At 37.1% G+C, this 27,336-nt stretch overlaps 1 protein-coding gene and 1 long non-coding RNA gene across 11 annotated transcripts in view; one reads left to right on the top strand and one right to left on the bottom strand.

Annotated features, from left to right (window-relative positions):
• MEIS2 (Meis homeobox 2) overlaps nt 1-27,336 on the top strand; it is a 200,552-nt gene that overhangs the window by 98,939 nt on the left and 74,277 nt on the right. The window lies entirely within an intron of this gene.
• The window catches only part of LOC138413996 (uncharacterized), a 93,322-nt gene that overhangs the window by 46,087 nt on the left and 19,899 nt on the right, over nt 1-27,336 (bottom strand). For all 4 annotated transcript variants that reach the window (XR_011246367.1, XR_011246366.1, XR_011246365.1 and 1 more), the window contains one exon: nt 14,788-14,926. This is a non-coding gene — a long non-coding RNA (uncharacterized lncRNA). The remainder of the gene's footprint in view (nt 1-14,787; nt 14,927-27,336) is intronic.

Raw genomic sequence — 27,336 nt, 5'->3', positions numbered from 1 at the left:
AAAGTTCCCAAGACATTTGGTAGCCTTATAAATGATTTCATAAAATATGCTAAGACTATCCTACCAATTATATTGGCGGAATACTGAACCCTCAGATTTGAAAAGAAAATTCTCTAAGAACTGGGCTTTTGAAATTAGGTAGATGGTGGGTATGAAAACCCTTGATAACTTCCTCCTTTATATAATTTATTTCATCGTGGGGGTAGAAGTTTTGAAGTTTTCATTTGCAGTTTCTTTTCTTTTTTTAACCAGCTCACTTATGTTTGAGTCTACAGTATATTTATACAGTCTTTCCTGCCAGAATCGTTGACAGTATTTTTAAATGCTTTCCCTCACTGCCTAGGTTATAGCAAGCACCACTCTCCTTAAGTTCTCAAAACTATACCACCCACACACACATCATGAATAGAGATGTGCATACTTTTTTTTTACTTTGGTAAAACAAAGTGTTCAATCTAAAATTACTTTGGCTACATTGGGGCCCTAAAAATCATCTCAACTTCATACCTAGGGAAGTAGCTGGTATGCAAGCTTCTATTTGATCCTGGTGACAGGGTGATCATTCCAGAATTTTGTTCATAAAAATGTCTGCACTTACACACATATATATTTATACACACACTCTCCATTACTACCATACTTTAAAGAATTCCGAAGTTCTATACGAATCTCAGTAGAAAATACCTTTTGGGCACAAAAACTGTTGATCCAGTCTTCTGAGTTTACCTGAAGACATTTGTAGACTCAGTTACATTTGATTATTTGAGTTTGACTTTTCAAATTGCTGAAAATGCTTAACTCCAAATTATTCTGCTTGACCGTGTAGCGCATATATGCAGCTATTATCTTTTAATATTTAAAATATACAAATACTTTCTGTTAAGTATCTAGGAGGCGATGTTTTTTATTCACAAATGAGGAAACCAGTCTCAAAGATTTAGATGGTCTTTAAAATATTTTTTAAACAATCAGATTGCAAAATTTGCATCACTCCTGCTTATTTACTCTTTTTTTTTCCATAACCACATTCTTCTGTTTTTCTCCTTAAGGAAATATATTGAGAGCTCCATCTAGCAGTAAGATTATAAAGGAGAATTATAAGGAGTCACATGGCTGTTTATCCTTATATTTTGATGCCCCAGGAAACCTTGGACAAGTGGCTTCACCCTTTTTTTTAAATGAAAGTATGTGAATTATTTAAATACTAGAATTCTAGGAGTTTCTTTTTGCCTCATTTAAATAATTACAAAGTAGGAAAGGATTTCAGAATTGCATTCTTTCGTGGGTTTCTCCTCATATTATTTGGAAGAAAATCTGAGCACCAATTTAGCTAGCTCTAATTTTGATTGATTTTATTGATGTGTCCATCTTTCCATAACTACGCCTACAACTTTCCCAGTGACTTTTTGCTGCTGTTTCATGAACATAAGATGATTGTATGACAGTCCTCGGCTACAGATAATTCACAAGAATTAGTGGTGGGGGAAAGCATTATTTAACATTTCATTATACATTCTGTCCATTAGGGAGACTCATAGTTTTAGCAGGAAGGGTAGGTACTGGAAAACTGGAATTAGTTTACATTTTCTATCCAAAGTTAGGTAATATGATTACTTTTTGATTATTTCAATTCTAAGCATCTCAAGGCAAAACTCAAAATCCGTGCTAGAAAACCTCTCACCATCCCCTTCCTCTCCCCCTCGTCCTCATTCTCCAAATCTTTTCCAGATTGTTTGCAAAATGAAATTATCTAATTTCACGAGTATTTGTTCTGAGAAAGCACTACACTCTGGTAGAGAGAATCCAGAGACCCAGTTTCAAGGCCTGATATCTTAAGACAGGAACTTTTTGTCCATGAAATACCACCTTGGATTCAATGGGAGTTCTGAGGGAACCATCCAGGCCAAACTTGCCCAAATGTATCTGTGAACCAGCATACTGATAATACCGTTTATGAGAAATGACAAATGTCAGCAAGTTGAGTTCTCAAGTACTTTACTCCAAACCTCTGAGAAACACTTAAAATATTGTGAATATTTTTTAATAAATTAACTTGGTTTGCAGTCTTTTAGAAAACACTGTATGCTACCATTGTCTTCTTTCATTATTTCTTTCCAAAATTTATATCATTAAATCCAACTGTAGCAAGAATTTATTCAGGACATTTTAATATCCATTGAGGCACTGTTTCAAAATGTACATCTGCTTGCTTCATTATAATATTTCTGAATTTGTAACTCTTGCCACTATCAAATTTAGTTTTTAAAAAGACTTCAGACTAGGAACCAATGCTGAATTATTAATTTGAACATTATGAACTTTTCAAGTTCTAAATATAGAGGAAGAAATACTGAGCTAATTTGACTAATTAATCTGGTTGATTACAGTGTATTTATACAAGCAGAATTAATCTAGCAGACCCAAAAGTTTAAGGAGAGTAGTAAAATTATAAATGAAGCAAATTAGTAATTCAATGACTAAACAAGTCATTAGATTGAAAATGGACACTTTAATATATACTTTTAATCATCTTATAAAGAGTATAGCTTAATAACCTTAAGATTTTGTACTTGCTTTTTACTTGCTTTATACTTCTAACACCCGCAAAGTGTTCTACACTACTGTCTAATTAAAATTTTACTTCTAGTTATTATACTGCAAAAGCATGCCCAGACCGCAGCATTTTATATTTATTCTATTCAGGCTTTCTCACTGCAGTGTACTGTCAGCTTCATTTATTTGGTGCACATTATGTAGGTGCATGGGAGAAATAAGCTCTCTTGTTTGTTTAAATGTCCCATCTTCTATAATGTGGGTGATTGTAGAGTTCCTGAAAATGGAATCTCCTTTTGCTTTGTAACAAAAACCACGTTTAATAGGTCTAATTTTAGGTCTAGTCGCTGATGCTGTCCCATGATAAAAGAATAGGATGTGGAATGTGCCCAAACAGAAGTTCTAAAGGTATATGTTAAATCAAAGGGTGTTCCTTTGAGTTTGTATAAAAAAGAGAAAAAGCTCATTGATTTTATGGTAGAAATAAGGGAAAATACCACTCTGTGGGTTGCTTGATGTGAGGGAATACTATAGCATTTTGCTTTAGTTTGATACTTACTAGACAAGTCCCCTGAGTAGGAAGCATGGCTAATTCTGTTCTTTTAAAGTACCTAATGTGGTGTTGACACACTCAAATGTTAAATAATATATTTTAACATGAAGGGAAAGCTCAAAGCTTTCATGAGGTAAGGCTGAAAAATAGTTATACATGCCCTTGATTCATGGAAATTAAAGAGGCAAAGAACTCACATTTATTCATTCCAAGAAAAATCGTTACAGTCTTGTGTTTAGCACACGTTGGATTTACACTTCCTAGATTTTCAGGGCTTCAAATCCTTCCTCAAGAAAAGATTTTATCTAATAGCTCTGAATATCAGGATTTTTTTTTTTTTCCGAGAAGCATACATCTTTATCTGGCACTCACACTTTAAACTATTGTACTAAAAACATTAAGTCTTTCTTCTTTTAAAACTCTACAATATACTTAAAAACATCAAATTGTATTCTTTAAATGAGTGCCTTGTAGGTGTGTGAATTGTATCTCAAAGCTGTTTTAAAAAAAACACACACCCCAATAAACTTGACAGTTAGTTAAGCTGTATGTTCCTATTGCCTTCTTTTCTCATTTTTCTTTGACTGGTTCATTTGACAGGTAAAAATTCACACCAAAATAATGATTTCAAATAAAAAATGTCCAGGAGTGTCAAAAAAGAGATACTTTGAAAATGATTTAGGTGAACAAGAGATTATATTTACAGCTCAGGTGCTAAAAATTGCCATTTTATTTTAATGTTCATTAATTTATAATTTCTACACTAGCTCTGTTTGCTGATCTGTTATTAGACAAAATTAATTTTTCCCTGCAGATTTCACAAACCACAGGTGAATTTATTTAACTGATAGATTTAACCAATATCATTTAACCAATAGATTTAAATTTCAACTCTCACTGTATTTTTTTTTTTTTTGGAGTGTGTAAAAAAATAAGAACTCTGCTTAAAGATGAGAATACAATTCCATGCCTTCAAGTACCTACAGCTTCATGGGGTATACCAATGAGTAAGCAAGGCATGGTACTAGACCGTACTTTCACTACACAAACAGCAACCGTATAATATTCAAGAAACATCTGGCAGCACCACATAGCTGCTGATAAACCAGCAATTAAGCTCTTCTATTATAAGAAATATGGTGTAATAAAGTACTTAGTGCAGTGACTGGCACATAGCCTTCCAAAACGAGTTGTCCAGTAGTAACAGAAGTACAATCACACCAGTAGAGTTGTCGTCCTAGTTAAATTTATATGATTAGACCAATGGTGACAATCATTTTCACTTAGAAGTTCTCTCAGAGTTTTGATGGCTTGAGAGAAGTAGAGAAATCTTGGGCAGAAGATATGCCTGGGTCTTAGAAGGTTGCTGACTCTGGGTAGCTGGAAGACCACATGAGCATCCAAGGGAGAAGAAACTGAAAGAAGAGTCCTGAGGGCATATATGACTCCTCTCCCAATCTGAACCTAGGCCAAGCCTAACTCTGTTATAATAATGTAAATTTTAAAGGTAGATACTGTAATGAGCATATAGATGGTAGAGTTGATTCATCTGTACAATAAAAAGGTAGGTAGGTAGATAGAGGCAGTGTTAGCAGAAATCACATTGGACTGAAAATTAGTTGGAAAACCATAAGTTTGATTCTGTCCCCAGTGGTCTCTATTCCGTCACTTAACCTCTTGTGTTAGTTTAAAGCTGACTTGTTTAACTCTCAAATAGCATGATTCTTTGTATGTGCTTAAGCGTATTTTCTGATGGCTAATGAGGAAGTAAACAGAGGAAATGTCAGGCTTTGGAGAGAAAGAAAAAATATGGTTTTAATGTTGGTGTTTTGAAACTTAGCAGTGAGAGGATTAATTAAAGATGTCTTTGCAGAAGCTAGCTCTCTTTGCATTGACTGGTAGCTCTAAAGGTCCGCAAAATGGGGCCCCATTTTTTTTGCTGGCCTTCTTTATGTTCTTAAAATGGGTTTCCCTATATTACTTTGGTGTCTTCTTCCATGAAAAAGGCTTAGGATCATCCAGAAGTATATGATTTATTATTATATTATGGAAGATACTGAATTAACCTTCTTCAAATGCTTTGGAAATTCTTGGGTGAATACAAAATTGTTGTTTTGGGAACCTGCCAAATCTTGAACATCTCATTGAAGAGAGACAGGAGTTGTCTTCATCTGGGTAAATGATTGGTGGTCATTGTTTAAGAGATTTCCATAATGAATGGTTATTCATTGTAAATTTCTACTTTAGTAAATCTTTTCCGTGTCTCCACAAATCTGTTATGTAATGACTTCTGCAGCGTGCCTTGGGGTGTTCGGTCCTGGGCCAAGACAAGCTATTTTCCTCAAACTGTTATCTATTGTAGCAAATAGAGTCATAGCAGTTGTCTAGAAAGGACACTTGTTAGAAACGGCAATGTTTTTGCTGTTTCTGAAAGGTTTCCCAAAATAAATGACAGAAATGGCAGCTAACAACCATTGTCACTGAACTCATATTTGCAATACAATTGGGAAATTGATAAACAAACAAAAAACTTGCATTGCTTTGAGGTTCCCCAAAGGGTAAAGTTCTCTCCCTCCATAAAAAGAATCGAATGTGACCCATTTGGATGATAATAAGTATCTGGCATCTTTAAGAATCTAAAATGGTGTTCCAGTGAGATGAATGGGAATTTCTAAAACACAAAATTATATCCATCAAAAAATGATAAAATAGCTGAGCCAAAATTTTGCATAGATCTGATGTTCAGTGCAAAAAGTATTCTCAGCAGAAAAACTGAGTGTTATGTCTTCTCTGATCTAATCCCAGTGCTGAATTTGTTGACTGAATCAAGCGTTTGAGAAAAATGAGACATGACTGAAATTCATTTCAGATCAGGTGAAGAGGATCTCCATGAACAGAGAGGGAGATGAGGGACTCTCAGCTCCCTGGTTGGCATGCCTTTTCTGTGCCACCAGAGTTTTACCATGTTAATAAGTGGCTCATGGTAGAGTTGATCTCATTTTTAGTGACCGTTTATCATAACTTTGCCCAGCCTCTGAGAGATCCTGCTCTTAAGAACCATAACCTGGTGTGACTTCTCTTCAGAAAGTACACAAGCAATGTTATCTCACCCCGAGAAGGGTTTTGCTCCAGGCAGGATTTCTAAGGTTTAGAAGTTCACCTTTGCGTCTACAACCTTTTTATCTCTCCCTTTCCCACTTCCTTGTGTGCACTCTCTGTCTCACACACCCCACCTCACCCTCAGTCATCTGGCAGTGCTGTAATCTAGAAAGTTTCCTTTTTTCATCTAACTCTTTTGGGGTACCCACTTCACCATCACCAAGCATACTCCTGCACCTCCTGGCCTTGCTTCCTGCAGTTTGTGTGTTCAGAAACATTTTATGAAAGCCCCTTGCGTATCAGTCAAGGTCACTCAAGAAAACAAGAATCACAGTAGTTATTTTAACAGAGAGAATTCAACATAGGGATTTGCTTAAATGAGTCTCGGTAACATGAAAAAGCAAAGCAAAGCACGATAGAAAACACTGAGTTAACACCATTGCTTGAGCTGAGGGGACAAAAGGGAGATGCTAGGGTCAGCAGATCCTAGAAGGTCAGAGGAGGAACCTGTAAAGCTGGGGCTCAGTCCTCTGAGAAAGGGCATCACTCAGCTAGTGCTGGTACCTCAGGAGCTGGGCTCAGATCTCTGAGGGAGGGGCAGTTTCAAACCAGTCCTGACACCTCTGCGTGGGCACAATGAAGTTGATTCTGGGAGTGCTGAAGAAAGCTGGAGACTGGAACCAAATGTAGCTGCCAGACTGAAGTGCCCTTGTAAGGGCAACGTGGGTGGGACATAGGAGCAGAGGAAGGAGCAAGTTCCATTCCCTCCTCTTGCCTTTCCAGTCTCCCTCCGGTGTTCCCTAATGGCAGTGCCTAACAGGAAACCTGGGAGTGGAAGAAAAGTACAGTTTGTGATGTCCCAGCCCAGCATCCCAAAGCAGAGGACAAAAGAGTTTGGAACTGAGAGACATTAGCTTAATAACGCCTACCCTGGAAGCTCCAGATGAATACAGAAGGCATGATTATGTTTAACTAAGAATACAAAAAAGAGTTAAATTTTGCTAATGAGCAGCCAGACCTGACCATCTCCACAATAAAATGAGGTGAAAATCTGGGGCAACAGAGACCGTATCAAAATGGATATAACTAGCCGTTCCCAGTATTATTCCTCCTAATTTCTCTCTCAATACCCAGGAAAACACAATGCATAATAAAAATTATGATAGCATCAGAAACCAAGACTGATAGAATCTGGGAAGAGTAGACCCCTATTTATAAGGCATATGGAACTTCAGCTCATAACATATCCCCTCTTTACTACATAAAAGAATTAGTGTGGGGCTTCCCTGGTGGCGCGGTGGTTGGGAGGCCACCTGCCGATGTGGGGGACGCGGGTTTGTGCCCCGGTCCGGGAGGGTCCCGCGTGCCGTGGAGCGACTGGGCCCGTGGGCCATCGCCGCTGGGCCTGCACGTCCAGAGTCTGTGCTCGACAACGGGAGAGGCCACAGCATTGAGAGGCCCGCGTACCGCAAAAAAAAAAAAAAAAAGAATTAGTGTGGTGAGAGGTAAGAATATGCTTCACAGCTCCATCACCATCTGCCTCCTGACCCAGTGAACCAGGAATTGTGCCAGCCAGAAATCTGAGCAGAAACCCCTGTCTCAGCCTCAGGAGCTGCTCTGAGGGTATCATTTCCCCTGCACTGCAACAGCCACCTTTTACAACAAACAGATAGTGAAATTCTCAGGAAGCAAATGAACAGAAAGTTAGGGGAACGTTAACAGTGGTGCAGGGTATTCTAATAGGTGTGTTCCTCAGGAGGAGGCCACAGTGGGAAGTGGGACATTGACGGAAAAAAATATATTAGTTCTTCAGGCTGTGAATTTCAGTTTTCCAAGTGCTATATCCACTCAAAATAAAGCGAATAAAGCTAATTACACATCTGAAGATGCTCTAATTCAAGATCTGGAAGAAATTATCAGAATACTGTATATAAAGAAAACAAGGGCTCTATGAAAAGGCTAACTTATAGAATGGAAAGGAAAATGATGAGGTAAAGAACAGGAGAAGATGAAAGGAAGCTAAAAGTGCAAGTGCAAGATTAAAACACGTTGTGAGCAGTGAAAACAGAATTGATCCTGCAGAAAATTGTAGCGTGATGGAGGAGGGCAAATTTGAACATATTTCCCACAATGGAGCAGAGAAGCACAGAAAGATGAAAATAATGGGAGAGAAAGTGATGACACAAAAACCGAGACTGGAAGACTAAAAGATGGGTAATTGTTCCTACTTCAGGAAAGCTAAGTATTTATTTTAAAAGTGGTAATCAAGAATATAAGAGAAAAAAATGATAACTTTCCTGAATTAAAGAAAGGACTATATACACAGGTTGAAAGCACTCGCTGACTCATGGTCAAATATTGGGTTACAAAAATGTTGAGTGAAAAATATACAGGTGGAAAAAGAACCATGCCTGTTTACCAAAGGAACTAGATGATAGATAAATACAGATAGATTGATGTCAAATTGGTCTGAAACCTCCTGCCAAAAATACCGGAAGAAAATGAAAGAACTCCAGAATTTAAGGAAAAAATCTTGTGACTCAATTGTATTATACAAAACAAACTGTTGATCATTTTCAGACAGACAATTTAAAAAATACTAATGATATATATTCTTGGATAAAGTAAAAACTGCTTGTAGATATATTTCAGCTAACTGATAGAGAAAGCCAATTTGAGAATTCAGGAATGGGGAAGTCATGGTCTAAAATTAAAGTGAGTTTTGAAAGCAGCCAAAATAAAAGTAGCTAAATAATTGTCACAACATATAGTATAAAATTAGAGGCAAAAGAAAAATTTCTGAAAAGCAGATGTCTTATTTAAGAAATAATAAGTCAAAAATGTTTCTGACTTAAAACTTAGATTATATTGGCAAAGATTGAGGAATAGGGGATATAGTGTAAAGTGTCAAGCTCCTTGTTTCATAAATGATAAATGTGAAAGATATAATTCACTCTGTTATTTGATTCAAAGAAATAAAGAAATGCAGCCTAAGGAATAATACTGAAAGTATAATGATAACTCTAGAAAAATTAAAATAACATTTATCTTCCAAAACACCAGAGCAAAAATGAATTTAATCAATATAACAGATTTTTCTCAAAATCTAGTAGCCTGCTAAAAATAATATATCTTCTTTTTTAGTACCCATAAAACAAGTTTAATGATTGAGTATACGTTAGTCCTCAATATCTCAGTTAATTGCGAACCTCAGAGATTAATTAGGCCACATCCTTTGACCACAATAAAATAAAATGAGAAATTAATAATAAAAATTAAAAGCAAATATCCAAAAGTTAGTTATCTAACATAATAACAAAAAAAACTTTCCCTCAAACAACTCTGTCATCAATGATGAAACCAAAATTGAAATTACAAGACAATTTAAAAATCAATGACAGTGAAAACACTACAAATAAAACCACAAGAGATGCAGTCAAAGCTATACGTAGAGAAATATTTAAACCATTAAATAATTAATTATTAAGCTAGAATGAATGAAAACAAGTGGAGTCTGCAAGGAAAGAGAATGAGAACTAATAGAAATAAGGAGCAAAATTAATAATTACAAAAACCGTTGGCAATAAGTATATTCAAAAACTAGTCTTTGAAAATCAAAATCTCCACTACAGTTAGAAAGTAAAAATACTTGACGAATCAAGAAAAAAAGATGGCTACAAACATATAAAATAAGGAATGAGAAAGAAGAAATAACTATAGCTAAAGAGGAGGTAATGATTATAAATAAAAATTATAAACTTTTGTTAATAGTTTTGAAAATCTTAATGAACTGAATTATTTTCTTTAAACAATTATATATACTTCACACCCATGATGATGGCTATAATAAAAAAGACTATATATTGACGAGGATGTGGAGAAATTAAGCCCTTATACATTGCTAATGAGAATGTAAAATGGTGCAACCATGTTGGAAAACAGTCTAGCAGTTCCTTGAAAGGGTAAACAGAGAGTTACCGTATGAGCCAGCAGTTCCATTCCTAGGTATGTGCCCAGAGAAAACATATGTCTACTCAAAAAGTTGTATACAGATATTTATAGCGTCATTATTCATAAGAGCCAAAAACTGGAAACAGCCCAAATGTCCATCAACTGATGAATGGATAAACAAAATGTGATATATCCATACAATGGAATATTATTCAGCCTTAAAAATGAATGAGACACTGATTTATGCTGCAACATGGGTGAACCCTGAGAACTTTATACTTAGTGAAACATGATACTAAGACACCAAAGATCACATGTTGTATGATTCCATTTGTATGAAATGTCTAGAGTAGGCAAATCCATGACAGAAAGTAGATTAGTATTTGCCAAGGACTGGAAGAAGGAATAGGGAGTGACTGCTCGTAGGTATGGGGTTTCTTTTTGGGGTGATGAGAATGTTCTGGAATTTGATAGTTATGATGGTTGCACAACGTTGTGAATATAGTAAAAGCTGCTGCATTGTACACTTTTAAAGGGTGAATTTATGATATGTGGATCATGTCTCACTTTTTAATGAAAAAAAGAAAAATGTAAATACATATTACAAAAAATGATTCAAGAAGCAGCAAACCTGAATATACCAATACTCATGAAAGAAAACAAAACAATTGTCTATAAACTAAGCGTCTCTCTCTCCCAGAAGGATGGTAGACCTAGGCTGTTTTATGGTGACATGTACTCAATTTCTTGTAAAAATTCCTCTACTATTTAAATAATTCCAAAACATAGAAAAGGATGAACATCATGATTTTATAAAAGCTAGTATCAAATCAGACAAAAGATAAGACATGGAAAAAATGGATATGATCTCTTATGAAAATAGACTCAAATATCCTAAGTAGAATATTAATAAGCCAAATTTTAAAATGTGTTTTCAAAATGCAGTAGAATCTAGTAGAATTTCTTCCAGGAATATAAAAATATTCCACCATCAGAAAATGCATTAATACAATTTATGTCAGTAGATCAAGAGAAAACCCATATGATAATTACATTAATTGCTAAAAAGTAAGTAAAAGTCAACATCCGTTCCTGATTTTTAAGTACTTAATGAATAAGGGATAAAAGGATATTTTAACATGAGAAAGAATATGTATCAGAAAATAATACCTAGTATCATATCAGATAAGGAACCCCTAGAGATAGTCTCACAACACTTTTTCAGCTTTTCTCAAAGTTGCTCTAGATATTCTGGTCAATGCAGCAAGAGGAAAAAAAGAAACAAAGTATGAATACCAGAAAGGAGGAGAAAAATTTAAATAATTTGCAAATGAAATAATTGCTTACCTGAACAAAAGAATGAAATGAAATGAAAATAATCAAATTACAACTATTCAAAACAATGTGAGTTCATTTGTCACAAAACCAGTATACAAATATCAGTAGCTTGTTACTTATCAGCAATAAGAGAAAATAAGAAAAAGACAGAATCACAAAATACATACATAGTATCAAATAATAACTTTAAAAGATATGTTTTATTTCTATTTGAAAAAAAGTGAAATTGAGGGACATAAAAGAAAACTTGAATAAATGGAGAGATATATTGTAAAGATATCACTTTTTCCCAATTTATCAAAACCTTAGAATTTTTTGTGGAAGAAGCGTGACAAAAATTATTCTAAGTTTTATTTTGAAAGAAAAAGCACTAATATAGATTATGATTTTTTTAAAGGGCAGTAAAAGTAGGTTATAGCCCTACTTTAATTAATATGCATTATAAAGCTAACTGTCAGCTTTGAACTGGCACAGAAATGAACATGTCTATCAGTGGAACAGAAGAGAAAGTACAGAACTATACCAAAGCTTACATAAGAATTTACTTTAAAATAAAGATGGCATCTCAGATGGGAGAAGACAGAATAGATTATGTCATCTGATTCCTAATGAATTAAAAATTTCAGTGTAAGAAATAAAACAACAATTGGAATAAAATTAGTTACACAGTTGTGTAAATTTAAGTTAAAGAAGCCTTTCTATGCATGATCTCAGGGGCAGAAAACACTGTTAGATACAACTATTAAATAATCAAACTTTCTGTATGGCAAGAGACACCATAAACAAAATTAAAAGACAAGTGACAGTCTACTAAAATGTAATGGGCTATAGTAAGAAAGAGGATGTATGCAAAATATAATTTTATAGTAATTTTAATAACAAATGATTATGTTGCTAAGTGTATATAGTTGGATAAACATGAATCTGATGAAACTCCACTCTAAGTAATTCACTAGTGAAAAATGGAAACGATCAGTAGCCATGGAAAAAGTTTATCTCCACTAGTACTTGAGGAAATAAAATACGATACCGATTTTCATGTATCAAATTGGCATACAGCAAAAAGAATGGTAGCACCAGTGTTGGCAAGGATATGGGAGATGGGCACTGTCACGTGCCTACATTGATATAACCTTTCTGGAGAATCCAGCCTTAAAAAATGCATACTTGTGACCCCACATTTCCACTTCTAGCCGTTTTCCTAAAAAGTTAATGATTTAATGAGCAAAGACATAAGTAGATATTGATTACAGTTGTTGTTTAGTCATAACACTGGAAGCAATCTATCTTCTAGTAATTGAGAACAAATTAGACAAATTGTGGGGCATCCATATTGTGGAATATTATGCAGCCGTAAGAAATAGTAGTGGGTAAACCTAAGGGTTTTACTTATATGGACATTTGTCAAGAGCTGCTGCTCAGACCTGGACTTCAGTTCAAAGAGTGTTAGTTGCCATAGAAAGGACAATTAAATTACCTAAATTAAAAAATAGTAATAACACTGGAGATATATCTTTATTGGTACGGGAAGATGTTCATGCCAGTTTTAAAAAGCAGGTTAGAATATAGTACATGCAACATGAACCCATTTTTTAAAAATAATACAAATTAAAATATATCCATACGGAAAATGTTTTGTGGAGTTATGACACAAAATATTAGTTGTGCCCATTCTGGGTGAAGAATTGTCTAGGATTTAATTTGTTTTCTTTTGCATTTTTTATCTTTCTAAGTATTCAGCAATTCACATGTTCTACTTAGGTAATAATTAGTACTTTTTTTAACGTTTCAAAATAAAATGATCCGGGTAATAAGCAAGAATGTGATAAAAAGCACTTGTCAGTGCCTGGAACAGGAACTCCAGTGTGGGACAGTGATAAGAGCACAGATCCTGGAGCTCGACTGGCCTGGGTTCATCTAATCTAGATTCTGCTCATCACTGACAGAGGCACCTCCGGCAGGTCATTTTACCATCTCAGATTCTGCATCTGTAACATGCAGCGTTGCTTTGAGCATTAGCAAAAATGTATGTAAATCACCCAACACAGTCTCTGGCACCTAGTATGCACTTAACCAACGGTTAATCCTTATTGCTGCTGTTGCTGTTGTAAATGCCAAGGAAATTGGCCTGAAGACCAGAAACAGATTTGTGTTGCTGAGAAGAAATGTGGGTTAATTGTTTTTATTTATTTATTTGTGGCTGAGTTGGGTCTTCATTGCCGCGCACAGACTTCGGCGAGCAGGACTTCTCTTGTTGCGGAGCGCAGGCTCTAGGTGCACGGGCTCAGTAGTTGTGGCTCCCGGGTTTAGTTGGTCCACAGCATATGGGATCTTCCCGGACCAGGGCTCGAACCCATATCCCCTGCATTGGCAGGCGGATTCTTAACCACTGCACCACCAGGGAAGCCCGGGTTAATTGTTAAGAAGTTTTTATGTGTAATGTATCATCTTGTGAAATATAGAAGATGTCCATGGTTTCACCAAAAAACAGCTGCTTATCAAAATTTGTGACCTGTTAATTTGTGCTTGTAGAGTATGTGCCCTTCTGGAGGGCTAGAGAGGTAACGTTTTCAATGCGGGTCACCTTGGCCCTATGAAAAGCATTTTGTGTATAATAGTTGCCCAGCAAGCAGTAGATGGAGTGGAATTAGGGTTGCTTGTTTAGACTCTCCCCTGGTTAGACTTCTGGTTCTGAATGCACTTCTCTGTGTGGCCTGTGTTCACTGAAGCCCTGATTACTAGAAATCACTCAAGAAGATAAAGATCAGCCAGGTTCTCCTAAAGTTTAATGTAAGGAATTAGAGGTAAGGAGTTCCACTTATGGAAGGGTCCTGCTGTATCAGCTTTTAGAGTAACACAGCTAGCGAGCCTTTTGTGTATGTTAATATTATGAGTTGATATTTATTAATGTTATGAGTTGACTGTGAGCTAGGCACTGTGCTGCTACGTAGTTTATTGCAGGGGTTACCTTCTTAAATATGACAGTTCTATGGCATACGTATTATTCCTCTCATAGATGAGGGACCCAAGACTTAGCCAAGGTCACATGAGTATGCTTTTAAACACTTTGCTACCCTAGTTCCCCATTCCTCCCAATCAACATTTTTTTTTAAGCTGTGTATCAGTGTGTCTCATTTGTTACTGTCTATTTTATGGATTTGATTTAAATCCTTTTCCTTAATATTGATCCTGTGAGAAGCCTGGTTTTAAGTAACCATCTTGAAAAGTCTGTTTTTCCTCAACCGAATGTCAGTTCTAAAACTATACGGTTGAATTGTTATTCGTGTACTTACCACACCTCCTCTAGTTGAGTTTTTAAGTTTTCAGGCAGCAGTTGTGTTTTCTTGCTCTTTGTATCCCATGCAAGCTTAGGGCTTGCTCGTAGTAGGTGGTCAATGACAATGAATTAAATTGCATGCCCCACGGATCGTACTAAAAACCAAACAGATAAAAATGACACCTTTCTCCAAATCTGCTCATTAGTTACATCAAACTTATAAACAATTCAGTCTCAGCCCTCAGATCTACTGCTGTCTATCTAGGTTTTGAAGCACAGAGGTAGAGCCCTGTGTCTCCACCCGCTGTGGTGGGTCACATCATTTAAGAACTGATGTTTCCAAGTGATATACATGTATTAGTGTATATACATGATACCACTGTCACCCACCTTCATTCATGTTGGCTTCCTTAATGTTGTATAACCTTGGACTCACCCCGGGAGAGGCTGTGCATGTGAACATCTCAACTGTGTGCCAGTCAAAACAATAAACAAGTAGTTGGAAGTGTTAAAAAAAAAAAAGAAAAACAGTTGGATTCCCAGCTCTGCCACTCACTAGCTATGTGACCTTAAGCACAGAACTTACCCGCTCAGAAGCTCAATTTCTCCAAAATGGGGCTGGTAATATTTATCTCACCGTGTTGTCCAGAAGAGGAAAATGAATGAGAGTGTGTGCAAAGCCTATAGCACGCGGTAGGCGTTCAGTAAATTCCCGGAACGCTTAAAAAAAACTCAGTTTTTGTGAACTCACTGCCTTGCCTTAAGAAATTTCATGACGCTGCTTTGAATAAATTTGAAGAACACGGAAACACAGATACGTGATTTTAAAAAACAAAAAGGGAAAAAAGCAATTGGGGTGTATCTGCACCTGGGCAATGTTAGGGAAAAGTTTACTGAAATTCCAACAGCACTCGTCAAGCAGTTCATCCTACACTGATTTGAGGAGCCACTTTTGTTTGCATAACACTAAAAATGTTATTGAGCTATTCCATGGAGGAGCCACATACCTGGTAACGTAAGACTGTGTTTTCATGCGGTTTTTATTCAAGGCAAAACATAAACCAATGAAAGAAAAACAGAAAGTGATAAGTAACGTAGCGGTATTTTCCACGAACATATGGTAGATGTTTAAAATGAGGTATGTCAGCTATTAATTCCCCAGGTGCTTGCCTTAGTCTAGATAATAAGGTTGTTCTAGGAGGGATTTCCCATCTCTTGATATTTTGATCTTTGGGAAAATATGAGACTGACTCTGCTCTTGTGAGCATGTGTTACTAGGAATATTTTTTTTTTAAAGTATTTTGCCCTGATTGGCACATACAAGGTGCCAAGAACAGTTCTGATGGGTGTGTCTATCTTATACTCACTCACTTTCTCACCGAAAAAAACCAGAAAAGCCGGAGACAAGGAAAAGACTGTTCTGTTCTTGACCCAGCATGGCCTACAGATTTAACGGGAGGACATAGTTTCTCATGCCCCATTGTCCATCTGATCCTTGATTTAGCTACATTAACCCTTGTAAGCCAAGGCCACAAACCTAAGAATCCAGGAAGTATGAGATGGGGTAAAGGTCAGCCCTATAGGACGAGCTCTCATTTCAACATGATTAAATGCATTCTATTTGGGAAATTGCCTTTTTTGTTTCTATTTTTCATATTTTTAACTGTTAACATGGCATGTCATAGCTTTGAAATGATTTAGGAATTTGGGAGAATATAGGAAATCAGTGAGGTATTGGTATCCATAAAATGACTGTTAATTTTTAGAATATAAACAATTTGATTTTTGGAGTATAAAAATATTAAAATGAAATACTGCACTTATTGACCTTCCTGAGGTCAAACTTCTATGGCTTGATGGAAAGGAAAAAGATGACAAATGAAATGGGTAGGAGCTTGAGATATGAACACTTAGAAGTTTGAAATCTGTTTTTTTTCATTTCCATATGATGTTTGGTGTTTGAAAACATAATTTTGTAGACTCGATATCAGTCCTGATGTAGAATTTTCTAAAATCATGAAGACCAGGCATTTCACAGTACAAAATAAGACGAGGGTTTATCTTTACCAGAAATTTTGGTGACACTCTCCAGCTTTCTAGGAAGTAGAAATGTGACTGATTTGTAGTAAGATGATTTCAAAGACAAAGATGGGAAATGTTCTCGTTTGGAAAACAATATATGGAAAATAACTAGAGGAGAGCTGACATGAAAATATTGCTAAATTAGATGTTTAGAAATAGTAATTATAAATGCTACCAGGTATCCATGGACAACAAAGCACATCATATTCAAGCTATGAAAGATCAATTTTAGAAATCAGAGGTTTATAGATCTTACAAATATTTCAAATGGTTTATTAGTGCTTTTAAAATAATAGAAAAACAATGTCATTAGTTTTTAGGGATTTTTTTTCAATGCAAAGTATAGTTACAGTTTTTAGCTTTGATATTTTAACTTTTTATTTAATTATCATCATTCCAATCATTTTCCCAACCATGCCAATGACATGTGAGGTATTATTATCCTATTTTATAAATGAGCAAAGGGAGGCTCAGAGAGATGAGATGACTTGCTAATGGCCAAGTGAAAAGCAAAGCCCAGTCTTTCTCTACGGACTTGACAACATGGGGAGGGGGAAGGGTAAGCTGGGACGAAGTGAGAGAGTGGCATGGACATATATACACTACCAAATGTAAAATAGATAGCTAGTGGCAAGCAGCTGCACAGCACATGGAGATCAGCTGGGTGCTTTGTGACCACCTAGAGGGGTGGAATAGGGAGGGTGGGAGGGAGACGCAAGAGGGAGGAGATATGGGGATATATGTATATGTATAGCTGATTCACTTTGTTATACGGCAGAAACTAACACACCATTGTAAAGCAATTATACTCCAATAAAGATGTTAAAAAAAAAAAAAGCCCAGTCTTTTCCTACAGCTCTGTTGGTGTTTATTGGCAAGTACAAGGCACACATGCAAATACAAACTAATTCTAGAAGGTACTTAACTGATTTAAAAGATAGCTTTTAGGACTTCCCAGGTGGCGCCGCGGTTGGGAGTCCGCCTGCCGATGCAAGCGACATGCGTTCATGCCCCGGTCCGGGAGGATCCCACATGCCGCGGAGCAGCTCGACCTGTGAGCCATGGCCGCTGGGCCTGCGCGTCCGGAGCCTGTGCTCCGCAACAGGAGAGGCCACAACAGTGAGAGGCCCGAAAAAAGATAGTTCTTAGCTTATACAAAGAAATCTTTTCTTGGTGCTAAGCAAGAGAGTCAGTTTCAACAGATTTGTGGATAACGGAAATTGGTTTCAAAGTCAGGAGTCAGGGAATTCTTCATTGCTTTTATACAGAGAAAACAAGTAGCTCTATGAATCATCTACAATTGAGTCCTCTAAATTCTGTTTTAGAAAAAAAGAGAGTTTCTTATAAACTTAAATCTTTTTTTTTTTTTTTTTTTGCGTTACGCGGGCCTCTCACTGCTGTGGCCTCTCCCGTTGCGGAGCACAGGCTCCGGACGCGCAGGCCCAGCGGCCATGGCTCACGGGCCCAGCCGCTCCGCGGCATGTGGGATCTTCCCGGACCGGGGCACGAACCCGCGTCCCCTGCATTGGCAGGCGGACCCTCAACCACTGCTCCACCAGGGAATCCCAAACTTGAATCTTAAACCCTAAAAATATTAAGGTTGTTTGGAAACCCAGAGAGATGGTGGTGGTTAGTAATGTCCCTAGGACTCCTTAGGACCATATGGCAACACATCATTGAAAGAAGGAAAGAACAGGAAGAATAAAAACTTTTAAAAGTCACAAGGCTAATAAATGAACTTTTAAAAATAGTTCTTATCAAAAAAGTACATACAGATGGAGAGAAACGTTAGAGATTCTTTGTGGATGACCACTATTTCGTTACTTATTCCAAATGGGGAGAAAAATTAATATGCTTCTTTATTTAAAAGCCCAGTAAGTGGATAACTTTTCTTCTAAGAGGTTTAACTTCTGAGTCAGCTTGGCTAAGGAAAACAGCCATGCACAAGCAAAAGATCTAACAAATGTGATCCTGTTCCATTTTTTTAAGGATCCTGTGAGTAGCAGAAGTGCTATTTGATAATCCTTCCCCACTTCTTCATCTGGGCCTCACCAACCACAATTGAATCATTCAGTCCTATCCATTGAGCCATGCCGGTACTGATATATAGCCTCTGAATTATTACTTAATTTCAAGCTGCTTAGAAGTGACTTCAGGTTGCTCTTATGGGCTTTTTTAGGAACCTTAAATCTACCTTGACACTCATTCATTCACTCATTCAATCCACATTCATTTATCAAGTACTTCCTTTATGAACCACCCTCCATGCTAGGCACTGAATGGTGAATAAAATAGTGGTGAATACAAACATAGATACAGCTATGCTGCCCTTGTGGTGTTTATAGACTGGTAAAAGGACAGCAAGGGTAAGTGCCCAAAAGGAGAAACCTACGGAGCTTTGAGGGTATATATTAAGAGGGAATTGACCTGATCGGAAAGGTCAGCATCAATTAACTTGAGTTCTGAAGCAAGAAAATTCAGGCCTTGGGGGGTGGGTGATCAGTTGCAAGGAAAGAAGCCAGCAACAGCAGGTGCAAAGGTCCTGTGGCAGGAGTAAGAGTTGCAGAGTTGTGGTAATGAAAAGGCAGTGTGGATGGAGGGGAGATGGCAGTTGGACCATAGCACAAGGTGACTCTGGAGGCTTCTGCCAAGATCATCTGGTGCCTTGAAGGCCATGGTAAACATTTTGATCTTTAGCCCGGAAGCAACGGGAAGCCCTTGAAGCCTGTCAAGGAGAAGAGTGACAAGATCAGATCAGTCCTTTGCAGTGATCATTCTGCCTCCAGTACAGAGAACATATTGGAAGAGGGCCACAGTTAATGCTCAAAAACTAGTTAGGGTATATCTTTTTTTAAAACTCAGTCCTTTTAGTTATACTTTGTTTCTTAAGGTCCATGATCTACCTACTTCATCTTATCATAACTTTGTGCCACTGAACTGAAGTTTTTCTTTTTAAAACCCTTTTATTGACAACATAATGGAACATCACCAGAAACATCCATCTAAAAGCAAAGGCCACATCCTTATTATCCCCGTACAATTAGTTTTATGTTCAGATTTTTTTCCTGTTTCTGCGTGGTCCTCATATTGATACTGCAAGGTCGTTATCACATTACATTGAGATGTATTAAAATGTATTATAGTTACCTGTTGCTTCACACTGAGGACATTTAGGTAAGAAGCTTTAACCAAGGATGATAACATCAGTGAAATGCTGTGCATATATATTCTTTTTTTATTTTTCAGCCATAGAAACTAAGTTGGGAGGGCATATTTTGCCACTTTCAACCCCAATTATGTGAAAATTCCCCTTTATGGAGAATGTAAAGTCTCCTAAGTATTTGTATTAAGAGTAATGCATGTTGCTTAGGCTGTTAAAGAAATATTGATTTCTGACCCTTAACTGGAATACTTAGCTTTCATTCCTTTTCTTTTTACATAAATTGTGTATATTGTGTTCCCCTCCGGGAGAACTTAAAAGCATTTTGTGTTACAGAGGTTTTGTTCTAAGATCTTATTGCTTTTGAGATGAATAAATGGCAGTCTTGCTATCACTGGAACAGACCTATTTTTTTTCTTGTGTAACAAGGCATACAAGTACTACAGGGCTGAATTTGGCCCCAGAACTTCTGCAGTTCCAAGCCAGTTTCTTATGGCCAAATTTAGCTTCCAGCTTTCAGCCGATGAGAAGCTTTGGCATATAGACAATCTAATTTTTGTTCAGCAAAACTCTCCTTGGATGTTTTAAATATTTTAAAATTTGTATTACCAGGTGATGCTTATGCGTTTGTTAGGGATTGACTGCAAATACTTGCTCAGAAAACAACGTACCTTAGAGGTACTTTATGCCAGCCTTCAAGGTATTAGAATTAAATGGGTTGGCACCAAAATATTTCAATAGGCTATAGGAAATGAAACATGGCCAAACAGGTTTTCATATTATGACTATTCCTTTTTTCCATTACTAGCCAGAGGGAAGTAAATCAACTTCACATCCCCTCCCTGTTTTATTTTTATCAACTTCCTTGGAAGTTTGAGGGTTTTTGTGTTTTGTTTGTTTGTTTGTTTGCTTATTCTTTAGATAGAACATAAAACGGGAAAATTACAACTTTTAAATGTTTCTTATCTATTTATCTGTTGATGTGATGCTACCGTAAACACATTTAATGTTACTAATTAATTTAATTACACATAGTGTAGTTGCGTTAACACATTTTCTATTATCTGTTCTAATGTGATACCATGCACCCCTGCAGCCACCTTAACTTAAAGTTTTAATTGCTTTACCCTAAGCCTCAGCTCATGTTTGATTTATCTGATTTCTTTGTATAAAGATTCTCTAGTTTACGATGTGTACACAAGTCTTTAAATTGGTGTTGATGTTTATGCAGTGAACTTGCCAACTGGTTACAGCAGACATCCCTTTATGAATTTATGATGGGGCAATAAAGACAAGTGTCAGGAGCCCCTTGTCTGGGTGAGGAATCACTTTCCTTGTGCTATGTTGGGGACAGTAATGTGGACACTTCCTCTAACTTGTATAGCAGCGGGCAGTGTTGAAATCCAGATTTGTCAAATTGTGAGATCGCTAATTTACTGCAGTGGGAGTGGGAGTGGGAGTGTGTGTGTGTGTGTGTGTGTGTGTGTGTGTGAGAGAGAGAGAGAGAGAGAGAGAGAGAGAGAGAGAGAGAAACACACTTAAATGTTTTTAGTTTGAAACAAAACTATATTACATTCAAAGGTTTTAACCAGGAACCCATTCTTTGTAAACCTGACTGGGTACATATATAGATTACTATTATAGAGTCTGTGTCAACAGTCTAAAATTTATCAGCTGTGACAAGTAAAAGAAATATTTGAAGAATAGGGCTGTGTATCATTTCCTTTTATCTATACATTTTTTTTTGGCAAAAATAGGCCAAAAAAGACAAATCTTCTTCTCAAGTATTATGTCATAAGAAGCTTTAGTTTACCCTTTTTTCATTATGAAAAGGTCTTCAAAGTCTATAGGTATGAGTTTAATTTATTAATTCTTGTGCAGACACAAGGCTTCCTGACTGAGAGCACAAACATGCTAATTTTGAAATAGCGGTACAGGTGTTGTTATTAGTTATCGGTGTTATATTAGTGCTTCTTCATGTACTGATGTGTACTGGCCTGCTTATCTTTGCCTCTTTTACTTCTCATTAATATTTGAAATTAGAAGTCAGAGAAGTCGATTCTTAATTTTCAACGTGTACCACAGAGGATTTATCTCAAAGTATTACTTACTACAAACTATCCTGTATGTGTAAGTTTGTCTTCATATAAATGCTACCTGCAAATAACCAAAGAATTAAGATAAAATGGAAGAGCCCAGAAACATAGGAAAAGCAAGCCAGATAAGGAAAAAACACTTTCGTATTTGAAGAAAAGGATGGATGATCAGGGAGGTGGAGAGAAGGAAGGAAGGAAGGTGTTCCAGATGGTTCTGAAATGTGTGCAGCAAAGGAGAAGATTCTCAAATGTCATGTGGTTTTCTGAAGAGACAAAAACAGGACTTCACTGTTGATGACAGAGAAGATAAGCTGGAAGTGAGATAGTGAAATTCATTTTTATCTACATTTCCTCCCAATTCTCACCCTTTGTGGAAGTTCTTTCTCTTCCTACTGAGAAAATTCAGATAATTAAATGCAGTTAAGAGTGCAGACTGAGAGAAGAAATACAACAATGTCTAACTAGCAAGGTTGTGCTGATGAGGCCCTAAATTATGTGCTACCACTTACAAATTAAAATGACAGAAATATCATAGAATATTCTTGAACTGCCTCTAGCAAAAAAGTAAAATAAAATAAAAGAGTACGTCATGGCCAGTTTACATTTCAGGATGAGAAAACAAGGTGAAGAGGACTGGTTTTGATCTGTAGCAGTCATCTATTCAATCAGTACGTTTTGACTGGGATCCTTTACTGTAAAGTTATGAATTAAGCATGTGCAGAGACGTGTGAAGTACGGTTTCTTTCACTGAAGACCTCACTCCCTTTTTGGGAAGTCAAGGCCCTCCAGTATCTGTAACGCAAAGTAGTACAAGATCTGTCCTACTTGAGGAATATAATGAAGTGTGACTCAGATATCAGCTGATTGATTTGACCACACAAGTGAATCTGTTTTAAATCTATACAAACGTGATGCCAAATTCAGCTACTTCATCAGCTTCCTCAAGAAACCCAACCATATAAGGATTTTTTTCAATTCTCTAGTTTTACTGAAGAGTTGTAGTGTCATGGGGAGGTGTCACAGCACACAGCACACATGTCACTTGAAAAATTCCCTTTATACTCATCTCATCCCCAGGTATTTCCTTTTAACCTTACTCATTTCTCCATCTCTTCTCCTAGGCAGCTCTCAACACAGCTTGTCAGCCCTTTATTCGACGTAGTAGCTCCCGGCTTTGACAAGAAGCTTGGCTGCCACTAGACTCTAGGCTTGGAAAATTCATTTCAACCCCCACTTCCCAGCCCCCAAGCTCATCAAAGATCCTTTTCAATAGAGCTAATTCTTCCTACAAAGCAGTTATTGATCAGTATCTAAAAAATAAAAATTTATCCATATGATTTTTTAGGAAAAGAGGGTAAGAATCACTTCAAAGTGGTGATCAAAGAAGATCTTAAAGAATGGCATATCAATCAGAATAGGCTATGTTATGCTGCTTTGACAAATATCATCAAAATCTCAGTGGCTTAACATAATAAAAATTTATTTCTTGGGCACACAAGGTCAGCAATGCATTCATTATACTCTCTGAAGCAGCCGTCCTCCATATGCAAGTTTAGCCTGTAAGGTCCTTCCATCTTCTGGCACCTCCCAACAAGTAGCCCCTTGATTACAGCAGCAAGAGAGAGGGCCTGGGGAGTTCACATCAGCAAGTGAATTCGTCAGCTCCAAAATAGCGCATGTCCCCTCAATCACAGTCATTTGTCTAGGACTAGTCACATGGTCCTGCCCAATTCATGGAAAAGAGAGGTGCAGAGGGGCTGGGAAGCATAGACTTCTGTGCGTATAAAATGGGAAGAAAGCCCAAAATAATGGTGACCATTTGAAATATCTACAATATGGGAAGCGTTTTGATGGCAGCAGTATAGGAATAAAATGAGCAAAGAGGCCAGTGTGGTTTGGTTAGGACTTTACATGTGTTCTGTAGAATAATGGGATATAAGTTTGGAAAGATGGGTTGAGGCCAGATCGTGAAAGGCCGTTCACTACAGGCCAAAAATCTGTTTTATTGGTGACATGGAGCCATGCAAGATTTGGGAGGAGTATGAATGACTCATGCTATATCTTGCATGGGTGCCGGTGGTGATTTGTATTGAATTGTAGTCAGATTTAAGACACATGAAAACCAGTGGAAGATTTTCTTCCAGATCAGCTAAGTATGAAGTAACACCCAATTTCTGCTGTTCCTGGGGAAAGCACAAAGGATACTGTACTAACTTATCTCCCACTACACATGCCCCAGTTGAAGATTCTTTTTGCACCTGCTGTTAACCCCTCACTTTTAAGACCAGTTAACAGGCAAATACAATGTTGAATAACTACACACCCGAGAGAACATTTATATTTGGAACCACTGGTGATATCCATGAGCATTTAAAATGTGAAAGGTATCAGTTAGCTTTGTTAACAGGACTGATGTGGAAATCTCCAGCAACATGGCAGAGCAATGGAAACGATGAGGGGTTCTGATTTGTGACTCTATTTACCCAATATGAATAAATAAATAGCTACTATTTATGTGCTTAATTATTATGTGCCAGACAACATGTTAGTACTTCAGTCCTTTAAGATTACCTGCAAGACCTGGGATGGTCTACACTGGCTGCTCTTCCAGCCCCATCCTTCCACTCTGCCCCTCTCTGTGCTGTAGGACCCTGGCCTCCTGCTCTGCTCTTTCCGCCTCCTAGCTGACGCTGACTTCCGCAAATGTCTGCTCAGATGTCACCTTCTCAGAATGCTCTCCCTGACCACCCAGTATAAAAGATCAATTTTCCCAGTCACTTTCTACCTCAGTATAGAAATAACCTCAATGAAGATTTTTTTTAATAAAACTTATCACCTCCAGGCAAATTCTAGTTTTTGTTTATTGCCTATGTTCCCTATCAGAATATAAGTTCCATGAGGTCACAAATTTGTCTCTTTTGCTTATGACTGTATTCCCAGTGCATGTAACAGTTCCTGGCACTGAATTAACTGTTTGTTCAATTAATAAGTGACTTATTTAAGCCTCATGAGACCCCTCTGAGGTAGGCACTGTTAATATTTCTATTTTATGAGTGATGAGCCTGAGTCCTAGGGTGGTTTGGTAGCCTCTTCAAAGTTTCACAGTTACTAATCCTTGAGGCCAAGATTAAAACCAGGACTGTCTGATTCCAGAGACTGTATATTTTGCCACAGTGCTTTTCCTGATGACCCTACACTCTGATCGTGGTAACTGAAAGTTGGTGTAAAAATTATTCTTTAAGAATACAAACATTTCATGTATATGTTTGAATCATTTCTCTGACATTAATAAATATATTATTAAAAACATGATAAATATTTCTATACGCATGAGAAAGTAAACTGACTCCCAACCCCCCTCCAAAAAAGTGTCTTGTGGAGCTAATAGAGGGTGATCTTGAAGAGCAGATTTGCTCACATGGGCCAAATGTTTCCTCCTGCAGAGTGGGCTGCTTCCCAAAGAATTAGCCTCTCTCAAAATGAATTATTAACCCCAGCGTCCTGGCCAAATTCCCACTTGGATAGTCTAGGAACTGTTCAAAACTTGGAATCTATTGAAATTAGCCTGGCTTGATTGCAGTCTCTGCATTAATTGTGATAGAATAGAGTTTCTCTAGAGATGTGTGCATATATTATTCTAATTTGTATAGACTGGCTTTGTCTCTTAAATTTTTTAGTTTCTTCTTCCCCTCATGAGATATGGCCTGCATTTCTTTATAAGTTGTTTTTTTTTTTTTTTTTTCTTGTAATTTCACTGCACGAATAACTGTGAGCTCCTTTTTCCTTGGATTTGCCAAACCTTTTTCTCACTTGAATGATTAGTCTCTTGGTCATTATCACGGTGTGTTGCAGGCATTAGCCATGAGGCGCTTCCAGACTTCCAACTCTCTTAACTCAAGTGCAAGTGTAGCCTAGGTAGGGACAGAGTTCACTCAATGAAATTTTTCTAATTGCTTCTTTCAAATTCCCAGTCCTCAAGGAGCTTGTGTTCTAGTGAGAGGCACATATCTATTTTAAAGTTTAAAATAACTGACCTAATGGTGTAACTCTTTAGGATTCCCATACAACTTCCTAAATTATGGCTATTAATTTCTTCAGGCAATTTTGTTAAATGATTTAGACCATTTATTTGTCTTGGTCATAAGCAGACTCTAAAATGTCACTTAGATTCTGGAGAAACAGAGAGGTATGAGTTTAATTAAACTACAAAATCGTTTTGCTTAGGTAAAACCGAAACAAATATCTTAGAAATCCATTGTGTTGCATGGTTTTGATGGCAACTGTAGGCCTCACACAATTAGTCAAATCTTGCCAATGTCACATGATTCTGTAAGTTGGCCTTTCTTGCCTTGAGTTGGTACAGTCAAGGCTTCAATATAATAGATTGTTATAATGGGTAGCTTCAGCAGTATTTTCACACTGTAAGCTTTCTCTCTAATCTACATAGAGAGTAAGAATGAAGGTTTTGTTGAAAGGCAAAAAAAATATTCCTAGGAAATAGTTGGCCTCATAGATTTTCAGCATAGGGAAAGACCTTGAGAACTCAAGGCTTAAGTCTTTGCATTTAATTATGCCTGGATCACAGACAAGTGGTAAGTCACTTATGCTTCCTGCATTCCATTCTTTACCTTTACCAAGTGAGATGAGACAATGGATGTGAGCCATGTGCACTTAGAACTTCAGCAGCTAATATTAGAAAAATGCTTTGAAAATGACAGATGGAAAGAACTATAAATGCAATCGCTAATGGATTTATGCACTCTCTCTCTCTTCTTCCACTCTATTTCTACCAGTATTTTCCAAAAAATTTCCCAGGGCTCCACCTGAAGTATGACCTGATGGCTCCATAGCACATGTGTTTCCTGAGTTGGTTGAGTGTTTCCCAAATGTATCTACACTTTAAATTCAAATGTTTATCCACGAGGGTTTAAATCATGGAAAGTGTTACTGCCTCAGTGTGACAGCCATATACTTCTGCCTAGACAATTGTTGTAAGCTCTGTGGGGCTTTCTATAGGTTTTTCCCCCTAGATCTTAGTCAATATGGGCCTAGAAATATATAATTCCTTGTGGGGAAAAAAAAAACAACAGTTCAGATTTTCAGTAGTGTAAATAAATCGACAGAGAGTATGCTTTTAAATCTGTAACGTGCAGAAACTTCCCATCCCCTTGCCATTAGCCTCCTCCCAACTAGGTGGTTCTAACTATGAATGTGAGAAGGTAAAAGC

Source organism: Delphinus delphis, chromosome 2 (genome assembly GCF_949987515.2).
Source record: "Delphinus delphis chromosome 2, mDelDel1.2, whole genome shotgun sequence".
Classification (NCBI taxonomy): domain Eukaryota; kingdom Metazoa; phylum Chordata; class Mammalia; order Artiodactyla; family Delphinidae; genus Delphinus; species Delphinus delphis.
This window is presented reverse-complemented; position numbering and strand designations above follow the sequence as displayed.